General features: G+C 45.9%; 1 protein-coding gene across 4 annotated transcripts in view; it reads left to right on the forward strand.

The window, feature by feature from the left end:
• The window catches only part of AFF4 (ALF transcription elongation factor 4), a 902,368-nt gene that overhangs the window by 308,576 nt on the left and 577,773 nt on the right, over window positions 1-16,019 (forward strand). The gene's annotated exons all lie outside the window — the stretch shown is intronic.

Raw genomic sequence — 16,019 nt, forward strand, 5'->3', positions numbered from 1 at the left:
ACTCAGCACAGACACACTGCTTGCCAGCTTGTGTGTGCTGGTGGGGAGAAAATGACTAAGTCAACATGGCACTCCCCTCAGGGTGCCATGCCAACCTCACACTGCCTGTGGCATAGGTAAGTCACCCCTCTAGCTGGCCTTACAGGCCTAAGGCAGGGTGCACTATACCACAGGTGAGGGCATAGGTGCATGAGCACTATGCCCCTACAGTGTCTAAGCAAAACCTTAGACATTGTAAGTGCAGGGTAGCCATAAGAGTATATGGTCTGGGGAGTTTGTCAAAAACGAACTCCACAGCTCCATAATGGCTACACTGAATACTGGGAAGTTTGGTACCAAACTTCTCAGAATAATAAACCCACACTGATGCCAGTGTTGGATTTATTAAAAAATGCACACAGAGGGTATCTTAGAGATGCCCCCTGTATTTTACCCAATTGTTCAGTGCAGGACTGACTGGTCTGTGCTAGCCTGCTGCTGAGAGACGAGTTTCTGACCCCATGCGGTGAGAGCCTTTGTGCTCTCTGAGGACAGAAACAAAGCCTGCTCTGGGTGGAGGTGTTTCACACCTCCCCCCTGCAGGAACTGTAACACCTAGCAGTGGGCTTCAAAGGCTTAAGCTTCGTGTTACAATGCCCCAGGGCACTCCAGCTAGTGGAGATGCCCGCCCCCTGGACACAGCCCCCACTTTTGGCGGCAAGTCCAGGAGAGATAATGAGAAAAACAAGGAGGAGTCACTGGCCAGTCAGGACATCCCCTAAGGTGTCCTGAGCTGAGGTGACTCTGACTTTTAGAAATCCTCCATCTTGTAGAAAGAGGATTCCCCCAATAGGAATAGGGATGTGCCCCCCTCCCCTCAGGGAGGAGGCACAAAGAGGGTGTACCCACCCTCAAGGACAGTAGCTATTGGCTACTGACCTCCCAGACTTAAACACGCCCTTAAATTTAGTATTTAAGGGCTCCCCTGAACCTAAGAATTTAGATTCCTGCAACTTACAAGAAGAAGAGGACTGCTGAGCTGAAAACCCCTGCAGAAGAAGAAAGAAGACAACAACTGCTTTGGCCCCAGTCCTACCGACCTGTCTCCTGCCTTCTAAAGAAACCTGCTCCAGCGACGTTTTCCCCAGGACCAGCGACCTCTGAATCCTCAGAGGACTGCCCTGCTTCAAGAAAGACTAGAAACTCCCGAGGACAGCGGCCCTGCTTCAAGAAAGACTGCAACTTTGTTACAGAGGAGGAGATTTAAAGACCCTGCAATCCCCGCAAGAAGCGTGAGACTTGCAACACTGCACCCGGCGACCCCGACTCGACTGGTGGAGAACCAACACCTCAGGGAGGACCCTCCGGCGACTCTACGACTGTGAGTAACCAAAGTTGTCCCCCCTGAGCCCCCACAGAGACGCCTGCAGAGGGAATCCCGAGGCTCCCCCTGACCGCGACTGCCTGACTCTAACATCCCGACGGCTGGAAAAGACCCTGCACCCGCAGCCCCCAGGACCTGAAGGATCGGAACTCCAGTGCAGGAGTGACCCCCAGGAGGCCCTCTCCCTTGCCCAGGTGTTGGCTACCCCGAGGAGCCCCCCCTTGCCTGCCTGCACCGCTGAAGAGACCCCTTGGTCTCCCATTGACTCCCATTGGAAACCCGACGCTTGTTTCTACACTGCACCCGGCCGCCCCGCGCTGCTGAGGGTGTACTTTTTGTGTGGACTTGTGTCCCCCCCCCGGTGCCCTACAAAACCCCCCTGGTCTGCCCTCCGAAGACGTGGGTACTTACCTGCTGGCAGACCGGAACCGGGGCACCCCCTTCTCTCCATTGAAGCCTATGCGTTTTGGGCACCACTTTGAACTCTGCACCTGACCGGCCCTGAGCTGCTGGTGTGGTGACTTTGGGGTTGCTCTGAACCCCCAACGGTGGGCTACCTTGGACCCCAATCTTAACCCCGTAGGTGGTTTACTTACCTGCAAAACCTAACAATACTTTACCTCCCCCATGATCTGTGAAAATTGCAGTGTCCACTTTTAAAACAGCTATTTGTGTTTTATGTGAAAAGTATATATGCTACTGTAATTATTCAAAGTTCCTAAATTACTTACCTGCAATACCTTTCAAATGAGATATTACATGTAGAATTTGAACCTGTGGTTCTTAAAATAAACTAAGAAAATATATTTTTCTATAACAAAAACTTATTGGCCTGGAATTGTTTCTGAGTGTGTGTTCCTTATTTATTGCCTGTGTGTATGTACAACAAATGCTTAACACTACTCCTTTGATAAGCCTACTGCTCGACCACACTACCACAAAATAGAGCATTAGTATTATCTCTTTTTACCACTATCTTACCTCTAAGGGGAACCCTTGGACTCTGTGCATGCTATTCCTTACTTTGAAATAGCACATACAGAGCCAACTTCCTACAGCGCAGATTTGGCGGCTCATGGCTACGCACATGGCATTTGTGCAAAGAGGTCCTCATGGCTTCGTCTTAGCGGGGTGAGGCAGGAAGCACAACACCGCATCCTGAACCTGCCTTTTAATGGGAGCTCATTATTTGGATTTCATACTGATGATGAGATGGCGAAAATGAAATCTGAGGTCGACACTATGAAAGCAGTGGGGTTAGATAGGGGAAAAGAGTACAGAAGGAGGTACAGGCCTTAGTATAGGCACCGTTATCAACAGAGGGTTCAAACCCTTCATTGGTCCTAAAGGCCTCAACAAAAACAAGGGAGACCTTTCTTTCAGTGACTCAAAACTGCAAGAGATTGTGCACCAAGCACACCACATCAGTCTAGCCCCAATGCATCAGGCAAACAATGAGAATTCGCTACCCCTAATGCTGTCCACCACTCCAGTGCGGGAGTGGGGGGGGGGGAAGTATTACGAATTACGCTCACGAATGGCACGCCGTAACAAAAGACAAATTGGTGCTAAACATTGTAGAGAATGGATACTCTCTTCGTTTCAAATCTCCTCCACCTCCTCTGGCGCCAACGAGGTAAATGCCTGCTCACCATTCATTACTACAAAAGGAAGTTTGCATCCTGTTGCAAAAAAGAGCGATAGAAAAGGTTGCATCCTCTCGAAGAGGAAAAGGAGTGCACTCCCGATATTTCCTGGTGAAAAAGAAAGGCCAAGAAGGGGTTTTCATACCCATTTTAGATCTGAGGCATCTGAACAAATACATCTGAAAAGAAAAATTCAAAATGGTGGCCCTTCATCAGATTTTCCCTCCACTACATCAAGGGGACTGGATGTGCGCCATAGATCTACAGGATGCATACTTTCACATTCCATTCCGATCATGACAAAACATGGAAAATTACTTTGCTAAATAGTGCCATCGCAACACTACCATGCAAGGTGCTTCCTTTTGGACTAAAATTATCCCCTCGGACATTCTCCGAATGTGTAGCAACAATAGCAGCACACTTAAGAAAAATTAATATCTTTATTTATCCATCCCTAGACGATTGGCTGCTAAAAGCCATCAACGCAGAGCAGACTGTGAAGCATCTCAACGTAGTTCTGAACCCTTTCAGCTCTCTGGGTCTGCAGGTCAATTTCCAGAAGTCCACTCTCACTCCATCTCAGACGCTCCATTATCTGGGGGCAATGCTAGACACCAAGCTAGAAAGAGTGTATCCTTCGGGGGAATGACTATCATCAATAGCACAGAAGTGCCACACACTTCTCCACACTCAGAGGTCTACGGTCCGTCAAATAGCATCTCTGTTCCTCTCCATGGCCTCCTACATTTTCATTGTCCCGAACGCCAGATTGCACATGAGACCTCTTCAAGAAAATCTAGAGTATCAGTGGCGTCAGCACACAGCCAAATGGGAAGACAGAATAACTTTCAGTTGAGACTCAAGCATCATTACAGCGGTGGATGCTCAGACAACACCTTTTGGTGGGGGTTCCTCTTCACCAGACCACTCCTTCCGAGACCCTTGTAATGGATGCATCACTACAAGTCTGGGGAGCTCACCTGGGGCCCCTCCAAGCTCATGGCTTATGGTCCAGCAAGGAACAGAGTTACCACATCAATCTGCTGGAACTGAGTGGACCATCTTGCTCTCAAGTCGTTTGCTCCATCTCTCAAGGGAAAGTCCATTCTGGTGCAGATGGACAATACAACCTCGATGTATTATCTGAACAGACAGGGGGGACGAGATCTCGTTCTCTGTCCCGAGAGTCTCAAACCATCTGGCACTGGCTAATAGTGTGGGGGATGTCTCTCACAGCGGTCCACCTTCCGGGAGAACAAAACTTAAAAGAAGATTTCCTAAGTCAAAGTCTAATAGACTCCCACGACTGGGTTCTTCACGACGATGTCATAGCAGACATCTTCCAACTGTGGGGTCAGCCTCAAACAGACATGTTACAGACGACGTCAACAAAAAATGCCCAGACTTCACATTCAGGTTCTACCTTCCAGGGACGAAAGGGAATGCCCTGTTGATAGACTGGTCAGGGATATTTCTCTACGCTCCTGAGTTGTTCCCCCTGATACCTGCGGTGATCAGCAAGTTCTTCAGGTCCAAAACGAGGATGATACGTATAGCCCCACAATGGCCTCGGCAATACTGGTACACAGACCTCCAGTTGTCAGAACAACCTCACAAGAGGCTGCCATGCAGACCGGATCTTCTCCACAGATTGGAGAGTGGGGGGGGGGGGGGGCAGGGGAGGAATTCTGCATCCTAACCTTCTCTCTCTGAGCTTGACAGCATGGCCTCTGAATTTCCATGGTATGGACATCTAGGACTCTCTCAGAAATGCATGATATTTTAAAGGAGTCTAAAAGACCATCTACACGATGCTCCCATGCGTTCAAATGGAAAAGGTTTTACTTGTGCTGGCAGCCTGATTACAACTCTGTTGTTACCTTACCTGTTGCATCTTGCGAAGTCAGGACTGCAGTTTTCCTCAATTAAGGTACATTTATCTGCCATTACAGCTTATCATAAGTCGCCCTCTCAAATGTCTTTCTTTTCCATGCCAGTGGTTAAGGATTTCTCAGAGAGCTTGAAAAAAGTCTTCCCGCCGATTCAGAAACCCTCACCTCCATGGGAATTGAATGTGGTCTTGTCTAGGCTTATGGCCGCTACTTTTGAGCCCATCCACAAAGCTTCTTTACAGCACCTTACGTGGAAGACAGCTTTCTGGTAGCCATTACCTCTGCTAGGAGGATCAGTGAGATTCAGGCTCTATGTTCGAGGGAACCTTTCACGGTTTTCCACTATAACAAGGTAGTTCTAAGAATCCACCTATCATTTTTGCCTAAGGTGGTGTCAGACTTCCACATTAACCAAACGATATCACTTCCAATGTTCTTCCCTTAACCTGTTACTCTGGCGGAGAAAGCCTTGCATTCCCTGGACCTTAAGAGGGTGCTCATATTTTACCTTGATAAGACTAAGTCAGTCAGACAATCTGATTCCCTGTTTGTTAATTATGGACAAATGAGGACAGGGGAAGCTGCTTCAAAACAGACTATTTCTAGATGGATAGTTTTGTGTATTCTGACTGCTTACCAATTGGCTAACAAGCCATTATCAACTAAACCTAAGGCTCACTCCACGAGAGGGAAAGCGGCGACTGCAGCCCTTCTTAGGAATGTACCCATCTCCAAGATTTGCAAAGCTGCTACAAAGAGATCCGTACATACTTTTACCTGGCATTACTGTATAGATTCAGATGCCAAAACAGACACGCAAGTGGGTCAGGCTTCTCTAAGAAATTTATTTGCATAAGATGTGTATTTTTCTTGCACTTCTATCATTCCGTCCGTAGGGATTTGGGATGGGCTTGCTAATCTATTCTGTGTTTATGACTATTGATGTGGATCCCCTGGAAGAGAAGGATAAGTTACTTACCTGTAAATCCTAGGTTCGATGGCATCTGTCGCTGTAGATACGCATGTTCTGCAATAGCTCGCCATCTGGTGTTGGGCCGGAGTGTTACAAGTTGTTTTTCTTCGAAGAAGTCTTTCGAGTCACGGGACCGAGTGACTCCTCCTTTTGTCTCCATTGCGCATGGGCGTCGACTCCATCCTCGATTGTTTTTTTTCCGCCATCGGGTTCGGACGTGTTCCTGTCGCTCCGAGTTTCGGAACAGAAAAAATAGTTAATTTCGGAAGATTTTCGTCGGTATTGTTGCGTTCGGGATCGGCATACCTACATTCAACACCGCATCGAAGATCGAAGAGCTCCGGTGCCCTTCGGGGTAATTTTTCGATCCTCCGTCGGGGCCTGGTCGGCCCGACCGCGTGCTGAAGAACGCCGATGGAACGGACCCCGTTCCGTTTCTGCCCCAAATGCCACAATAAATACCCCTACACAGACCAACACTTGGTCTGCAACCTGTGCCTGTCACCTGAGCACAGCGAAGACACCTGCGAGGCCTGTCGTGCGTTCCGGTCCAGAAAAACACTCCGAGACCGTCGAGCCAGAAGACTTCAAATGGCGTCCGCACCGACAGCCCGACGGGAGTTCGAGGAACAGGAAGAAGAAGGTACCTTCTCGATCCAAGACTCAGACTCCGAAGGATTCGACGACACACAAACCGTGAGTAAGACGTCGAAAACCACACAAGGAAACATTTACAAGGCCCAGGGGACGCCACTGCCACCAGGCCATGGCTCCACCCATAAATTCGGTGACCGACCGTCGGCACCGAAAAAGGCCAAAACAGTGCCGAGATCGTCCGACTCCGGTCGAGACACCGGCACGCAGCCTTCTCGGGACCGAGAAAGTGCTGGAGACAAGCCTCGACACCGAGATGCCGGTGTGGACACGGCTCGACGCCGAGACAGCGGCACCGAAACAGATCGACGCCGAGAGGTTTCGGCCCCGAAAAGGAAAAAAGTCACCTCGGAGCCGAAAAAACACGCAGACACAGTTTCGACGCCGAAACAAACTGCAAGCGACCCAGCTTCAGGCTCTTATACAGAAGAGCACTCGCTAACCTCCCAAATGCAGAAGCATAAGTTTGAGGAAGAGCTACAAGCAACGGATGCGGACCATACGCAAAAGCGTATCTTCATTCAGCAGGGGACAGGAAAAATAAGCACCCTTCCCCCCATTAGGAGAAAGAGAAGGTTGGAGTTCCAGACGGAACAAGCACCACAACCAAAAGTGGTGAAAAGAGTTACACCACCACCCTCTCCTCCACCCGTGATTAACGTTTCACCAGCACAAACGCCATCACACTCCCCAGCTCACACCACCATGAGCCAGGGTGACCAAGACCAGGACGCATGGGACCTATACGACGCCCCAGTGTCAGATAACAGCCCAGAGGCATACCCTACAAAACCATCTCCACCAGAAGACAGCACCGCGTACTCTCAGGTGGTGGCTAGAGCAGCACAATTTCACAACGTAAGCCTCCACTCAGAACAGGTCGAGGATGATTTCCTGTTCAACACACTCTCCTCCACCCACAGCTCCTACCAAAGCCTGCCTATGCTCCCTGGTATGCTCCGGCACGCAAAGGACATATTTAAAGACCCGGTCAAAAGTAGGGCAATCACACCAAGGGTGGAAAAAAAGTATAAGCCGCCTCCTACAGACCCGGCTTTCATCACAACACAGCTGCCACCAGACTCTGTTGTTGTAGGAGCAGCTAGGAAAAGGGCCAACTCTCACACATCTGGAGATGCACCACCCCCAGATAAAGAAAGCCGCAAGTTTGATGCAGCTGGTAAAAGAGTCGCAGCACAAGCTGCAAACCAGTGGCGCATCGCGAACTCCCAGGCACTACTTGCGCGCTATGACAGAGCCCACTGGGACGAGATGCAACATCTCATTGAACATCTGCCCAAAGACTTCCAAAATAGGGCAAAACAAGTGGTTGAGGAGGGACAGGCCATCTCCAACAACCAGATCCGCTCCTCCATGGACGCTGCAGATACAGCTGCACGGACAATTAATACATCTGTAACTATCAGAAGGCATGCATGGCTCCGAACGTCTGGATTTAAACCAGAGATTCAACAAGCAGTTCTCAATATGCCTTTTAATGAAAAAGAACTGTTCGGTCCAGAAGTGGACACAGCGATTGAGAAACTCAAAAAAGATACGGACACTGCCAAAGCCATGGGCGCACTCTACTCCCCGCAGAGCAGAGGGAATTACAGCTCATTCCGTAAACCGCCCTTTCGAGGGGGGTTTCGGGGTCAAAGCACACAAGCCAGCACCTCACAAGCCACACCGTCCAGTTACCAAGGACAGTATAGAGGAGGTTTTCGGGGACAATATAGAGGAGGGCAATTCCCTAGAAATAGAGGAAGATTCCAAAGCCCCAAAACCCCTACTACTAAACAGTGACTCACATGTCACTCACCCCCTCCACACAACACCAGTGGGGGGACGAATAGATCATTATTACAGAGCATGGGAGAAAATCACTACAGACACTTGGGTTCTAGCAATTATCCAACATGGTTACTGCATAGAATTTCTACAGTTCCCTCCAAACATACCACCAAAAGCACAAAATTTAACAACACACCATTCCAATCTCCTAGAGATAGAAGTGCAGGCACTATTGCAAAAGAATGCAATCGAATTAGTGCCAAACACACAAATAAACACAGGAGTTTACTCACTGTACTTTCTGATACCAAAGAAGGACAAAACACTGAGACCAATCCTAGACCTCAGAGTAGTCAACACTTTCATCAAATCAGACCACTTCCACATGGTCACACTACAAGAAGTATTGCCATTGCTAAAGCTGCACGACTACATGGCAACTTTAGACCTCAAGGATGCTTATTTCCATATACCAATTCACCCATCGCACAGGAAATACCTAAGGTTTGTATTCAAAGGAATACATTACCAATTCAAGGTACTGCCTTTCGGATTAACAACCGCACCAAGAGTCTTTACCAAATGTCTAGCGGTAGTCGCTGCACACATCAGAAGGCAGCAAATACATGTGTTCCCATATCTAGACGACTGGCTAATCAAGGCCCATTCGTTAATAGAGTGCTCAAATCACACAAATCATATCATACAAACCCTCTTCAAACTAGGGTTCACCGTCAATTTCACAAAATCCAAGATTCGGCCACGCAAGGTACAACAATACCTGGGAGCCATAATAGACACATCAAAGGGAGTAGCCACTCCAAGTCCACAAAGAATTCAAAATTTCAACACCATCATACAACGCATGTATCCAACACAAAAGATACAAGCAAAGATGGTATTACAACTCCTAGGCATGATGTCATCATGCATAGCCATTGTCCCAAACGCAAGACTGCACATGAGGCCCTTACAACAATGCCTAGCATCACAGTGGTCTCAAGCACAGGGTCACCTTCTAGATCTGGTGTTAATAGACCGCCAAACTTACCTCTCGCTTCTGTGGTGGAACAACATAAATTTAAACAAGGGGCGGCCTTTTCAAGACCCAGTGCCACAATACGTAATAACAACAGATGCTTCCATGACAGGGTGGGGAGCACACCTCGATCAACACAGCATACAAGGACAATGGAACGTACATCAAACAAAACAGCATATCAATCACCTAGAACTTCTTGCAGTTTTTCAAGCACTAAAAGCATTCCAACCAATAATAGTTCACAAATACATTCTCGTCAAAACAGACAACATGACAACAATGTATTATCTAAACAAGCAGGGAGGGACGCACTCCACGCAGTTAAGCATGTTAGCACAAAAAATTTGGCATTGGGCAATTCACAACCAAATTCGCCTAATTGCACAGTTTATACCAGGGATACAAAATCAACTCGCAGACAATCTCTCTCGAGATCACCAACAGGTCCACGAATGGGAAATTCACCCCCAAATACTGAACACTTATTTCAAACTCTGGGGAACACCTCAGATAGACTTGTTTGCGACAAGGGAGAACGCAAAATGCCAAAACTTCGCATCCAGATACCCACACAAACAATCCCAAGGCAATGCCCTATGGATGAACTGGTCAGGGATATTTGCTTACGCTTTTCCTCCTCTCCCTCTCCTTCCTTACCTGGTAAACAAACTCAGTCAAAGCAAACTCAAACTCATATTGATAGCACCAACTTGGGCAAGGCAACCCTGGTACACAACGCTGCTAGACCTATCAGTGGTACCCTGCATCAAATTGCCCAACAGGCCAGATCTGTTGACACAGCACAACCAAAAGATCAGACACCCAGATCCAGCATCGCTGAATCTAGCAATCTGGCTCCTGAAATCCTAGAATTCGGGCACTTACAACTTACCCAAGAATGTATGGAAGTCATAAAACAAGCAAGAAGGCCATCCACCAGGCACTGCTATGCAAGTAAATGGAAGAGGTTTGTTTTCTACTGCCATATTAATCAAATACAACCATTACACACAACTCCAGAACATGTAGTGGGTTACTTGCTTCACTTACAAAAATCTAACCTAGCTTTCTCTTCCATTAAGATTCACCTTGCAGCAATATCTGCATACCTGCAGACTACCTATTCAACTTCCCTATATAAAATACCAGTCATTAAAGCATTCATGGAGGGCCTTAGGAGAATTATACCACCAAGAACACTACCTGTTCCTTCATGGAACCTAAATGTTGTCCTAACTAGACTTATGGGTCCACCTTTTGAACCCATGCACTCCTGCGACATACAGTTCCTAACCTGGAAGGTGGCATTTCTCATCGCCATTACTTCCCTGAGAAGAGTAAGCGAGATTCAGGCGTTTACTATACAGGAACCTTTTATACAACTACACAAAAATAAAGTCGTCCTAAGGACCAATCCTAAATTTTTGCCAAAGGTTATTTCACCGTTCCATCTAAATCAAACAGTGGAACTTCCGGTGTTCTTTCCACAGCCAGATACCGTAGCTGAAAGGGCACTACATACATTAGATGTCAAAAGAGCATTAATGTATTACATTGACAGAACAAAGAACATCAGAAAGACTAAACAACTCTTTATTGCATTTCAAAAACCTCATGCAGGAAACCCAATTTCAAAACAAGGTATAGCCAGATGGATAGTTAAATGCATCCAAATCTGCTACCTTAAAGCTAAACGACAGCTGCCCATTACACCAAGGGCACACTCAACCAGAAAAAAAGGTGCTACCATGGCCTTTCTAGGAAACATCCCAATGCAAGAAATATGTAAGGCAGCCACATGGTCTACGCCTCACACATTCACCAAGCACTACTGTGTAGACGTGTTATCCGCACAACAAGCCACAGTAGGTCAAGCTGTATTAAGGACATTATTTCAGACTACTTCCACTCCTACAGGCTGATCCACCGCTTTTGGGGAAATAACTGCTTACTAGTCTATTGCAGAACATGCGTATCTACAGCGACAGATGCCATCGAACTGAAAATGTCACTTACCCAGTGTACATCTGTTCGTGGCATCAGTCGCAGTAGATTCGCATGTGCCCACCCGCCTCCCCGGGAGCCTGTAGCAGTTTGGAAGTTACCTTCAATTATTTATATATGTATCATCTCAACCTTAAATAAGTGCATACTTAGTCACTCCATTGCATGGGCACTATTACTACAATTCAACTCCTACCTCACCCTCTGCGGGGAAAAACAATCGAGGATGGAGTCGACGCCCATGCGCAATGGAGACAAAAGGAGGAGTCACTCGGTCCCGTGACTCGAAAGACTTCTTCGAAGAAAAACAACTTGTAACACTCCGGCCCAACACCAGATGGCGAGCTATTGCAGAACATGCGAATCTACTGCGACTGATGCCACGAACAGATGTACACTGGGTAAGTGACATTTTCATTCTCTTCCAGGGGTATCCTCATCAGTCATAAACAACCCACCCTCCTCCATGGATGTGATTTTTAGAAGTGCAGAACTACTTATTTGTCTCTTCTATGTCTCCTTGCCATTGAGGAGGAAAAAAAAAAGTACTGACCTAACTGTGAACGAACTGTCACCTCACTCTCACCCCTGAGGCATGGTGGGATACTGGAGGTGCTCAGGGTCTTAAAGGCATGGTGCCAGTTTATTTTGGTTCTGCTGTGTTAACCTGCATGCATCCTATTGGCTAATAATGCTCCTTTATTCTCAGTGGAGTTTTTCTCTTTTAAAGTGGATTGTTTACACTTTCTATGCCTGCTACTTTGACTACAGAATGTTTTTATATTTAATTGGAGATTTCAATTTATGTTCTTAAAAAAATTAAAAGGCTGCATTGCCTGTTTACTCATGTATATATTATGTTTGTATTGAAACTCTCTACCCAAATGCTATTTTTCATAGATATTTCATACACACACGTGTGTTTGTGTATGCTCCGGGGTCGCCGCACGTGGGCGGGAATATTCAGTGTTTATGACTTTGAGGATATCCCTGGAATAGAACTAGGATTTACAGATAAGTAACTTATCCATGCTGCAGCCTAAGGGAAACCCCTGGTGCTCCAGTGCCCTGAGTACCTAAGTACCATATACTAGGGACTTAAAAAGGGCACCAGTTTGCCAATTGTGGGGTGTCCTAAGCAACTACATATAGAGTGGGAAGCACAATCACTGGGGTCCTGGTTAGCAGGACCCCAGTGAAAAATGTCAAAGCATACTGATAGCAGGCAAGAAGTGGTGGTAGCATGCCAGAAAGAGTGACTTTCCTACAGGAACAGCCCTCAAATCTATCGAAAGGGTTTGAATATCTACAGGATATCCCCAGCTTCATCATAACAGATGCTTCACTTGGAAGGCTGGGCTGGCCCACCTTCATGACTTACCGATCAGTGGGAAGTGGTCCACAGAGGAAAATAAACGTCATATCAGTCGGCTGAAGATCAAAGCTTTCACCTTAGCATTAAAAACTTGTCTTCCCACTATAAAATGCTCATCGGTCCTCACACAAACAGACAATACCACCAATATTTTCTATCTAAACAAACAAGGAGGAACCCGCTCTTAAGTGCTCTCTGCTCAGGCACAGGGCATCTGGAACTGGATACTTCCAGCATCGCACATCCATCAAGGCAGAGCATGTACCAGGAGTATCCAATCTCCTTGCAGATTTGTGGAGCAGGGCCACCATTCTGTACCAAAAAATGGGAGCTAAATCAACATATACTGGAAGAGCTATTTCATGGGTGGGGAAAACCGAACTTGGATCTGTTTGCAGCGAAGAAAAACAAGAAATGCCCATTTTCTGCAAATTGGCATTCCTAAAAGGGATCGTGGGGGAATGCATTTTCGATGCAGTGGTCAGGGGTAAATACCTATGCCTTTCCACAGATTAAGTTGATCCCAAAGGTGATCAACAAAATGGAGAAGGGGACTTTGCAGACTTCTCCTAGCTCTCAGGTGGACTAGACAGTTCTGGTTCACTGAACTCCTCTGAGTAACCTCATATACAACTCTGGGTAATAGCAGACCTGCTGACAATGAACCAAGGCCAGATACAGCATTCAGACCCAAAATCGCTGGATTTATCTGCCTTGATCCTGAATTCAATGAACTCTCCTAATTAGTCTTTTCATCAGATTGCAGAGAAATACTGGCCATGGCAAGGGCAGACACAACAAAGAGAAGCTATACATTCAAATGGTTCTGCCTTTGGTGCATATCCTGTGACATCCATCCACTCACAGCACCGCCAGAACAGATTCTTCCGTATTTTCTACACTTAGCCAGCTCTGGGTTGTCTCATTCCTCAATAAACATTCATCTGGTGGCAATTTCAAGATTCAGAAGCACCAGTAATGCACCATCCTTGTGGTCTTCTCGTATTATTAAACAATTCCTTAAGGGACTCTTCATGGCTTTTTCACCTGTTTGAAAATCCCCACCAATGTGGTATCTCAATGTAGTCCTGGGGCAGCTAATGAAGCAGCCATTTGAACCTTTTCATAAATCAGAAATAACATCTAACCTGGAAAACGGCAATCCTACTGGCTCTCACTTCTGCTAAGAGAGTAAGCGACATACAAGCTTTTATTGTGAAGCAACCCTTTTTTTTTTACAGTTTCCAACAGGCAGTGTTATCCTGCGAACAAACCCTAAGTTTATTCCAAAAGTACCATCAGACTTCCACTTTAACGAGCCAGTGGTTGTGAGAACTTTTTCCTAAATCCTCAGACACCAGCAGAGAAATCCCTGCACTCTCTAGACGTCAAATGATGCCTCACATCACATAAGGTAATCAGACCAGTTATTTCGAGCATACTGAGGTATCAGAAAAGGTCTCTCAGTAACCAAACAGACTGTCCCTAGATGGATTGCTGACAGTGTACAGTTTTGCCATTCACAAGCTGAAAAGCCTTTGCTGGACAGAGTAATATCCCACTCCACCACAGTTTTGGCCACATCAACAGCTCTTTTTGTTGGAGTGGCAATTGAACAAATTTGCATTGCGGCAACATGGGACAGCAGGCTTACATTCACAAAGCATTATTGCCTGGTCGAGAGCCATAAAACTGATGCAGCTGTGGGACAGGCAGTGTTAGGACATCTCTTTAAATAAGGTGAGCCTCTTTCCTTTCCCTCTATCCGCTAGTTGTGTTTTTTGCGATGACAATCTGTTTTATTTTTCTTACTGTATTGCTTGTTACTCCTTTTCAAGCATGTGAATCTATGAAAGATCCAATACTGGTGAAGAAAGTAAGTTACCCGTTTTTATAGTTCTCCAGTATTGGTATCTTTCATAGATTCACATGCGACCCACCCTTCTCCCCTTGGAGGCTCCTGTCACTCGAGTATGAAAATCTCACTGCTGCTCAAAACTCTGAGGGCGTCAGTCTATGTTGAGTGTTCCAGAGGGTGCCGTTGTCTTATTAATTACAGGTCAAGGTTTGTCCTTTTCTGGAAAAGGATGTTGATAGGCTATTAAATTGAATTTTCATTCCCATCATAGCCTATGATACTAATGTATACTGCTTTATTAAGGTACTGTGGGACTCCCACTTCAACAACGGGGAATATTCAAGCACATGAATCTATGAAAGATACCAATACTGGAAAACTTCAGTTACAGGTAAGTAACAAATTCTTATCTTCATCCTTGAAATCTTAATCAAAGTCCTAAATAAAGCCCCGCCTCTCCACCAGTGACCATAATAAAAGGTAGAAAGCAGGGATCCTTAAATCCTTCTAAAAAAGAACTGAAGCAACTAAGCTACCCGAAACTGCCTGTCATTTAACATATTTCGGGAATCCTGAATCCCCGATCTGTCATCCCGTCCCACAGGTCTAGAACCCTATCCACATTTTTTTTTTGTCTCAATTAACGCAGTTGACATTCTTCAGAGATTTCCATTGCTGCAAATCTATCTTCCACCTGTCCAGGTGTGGTGGTGTGTTTGTAGTTCAGTATGTAGCAATTCTTTTTTTTTGGGTGAAGAGGAAGCTTAGTATGCAAAACTAGTACAGATAGTTTTACAGTTAGGTTGGTGGGGGCATTAGTCCAAGAAGGAAATGTTTAGATGTCTGTCAAGTGCACTGTCGCCGATAATAGAGTAGAGCCTGTCCACCACCGTCATCCAGTAGTTTTGCAGTGTCTGACAGACCCAGGTCATGTAATAAAATATCCTACTGACACCCTTAATGTAACAGTATAAATTTTTAATGTCTCATAACTACTCCCCATCTTTCTGATTTTCCTCACGTCTTGCAAGGGTAGTTCATATGCTGCATTATGTGTTATAGATTTTTAGTATTTTTATGCTGATGCATCAAGGTAAAACAATGTGGCTAGGTTAGACTATAGTAGATGTTTTATTTTTTTTACTATATAATGTACATGTGTGCTTTCATCCTGCACTCAGGCGGCAGTAGTGAAGCTTTTGAAACTTCAGTTATTCCTGTGATGGAGAACTTGAATCACAGGTATATAATTTTTCAAATAGTCCTTAGTAAGAAAATTCTGCCCTTGTGTACATTTTGTCATTGATATGGTCTATAAAATATGGATATTCCTATTCAGGATCACATTTGTATTAAAGCGCTAATGAATTAATACATTAATTTTATGTAAAAGCCTAGTTAGCTCATAAATTGCA

Source organism: Pleurodeles waltl, chromosome 7 (assembly GCF_031143425.1).
Source record: "Pleurodeles waltl isolate 20211129_DDA chromosome 7, aPleWal1.hap1.20221129, whole genome shotgun sequence".
Lineage (NCBI taxonomy): Eukaryota > Metazoa > Chordata > Amphibia > Caudata > Salamandridae > Pleurodeles > Pleurodeles waltl.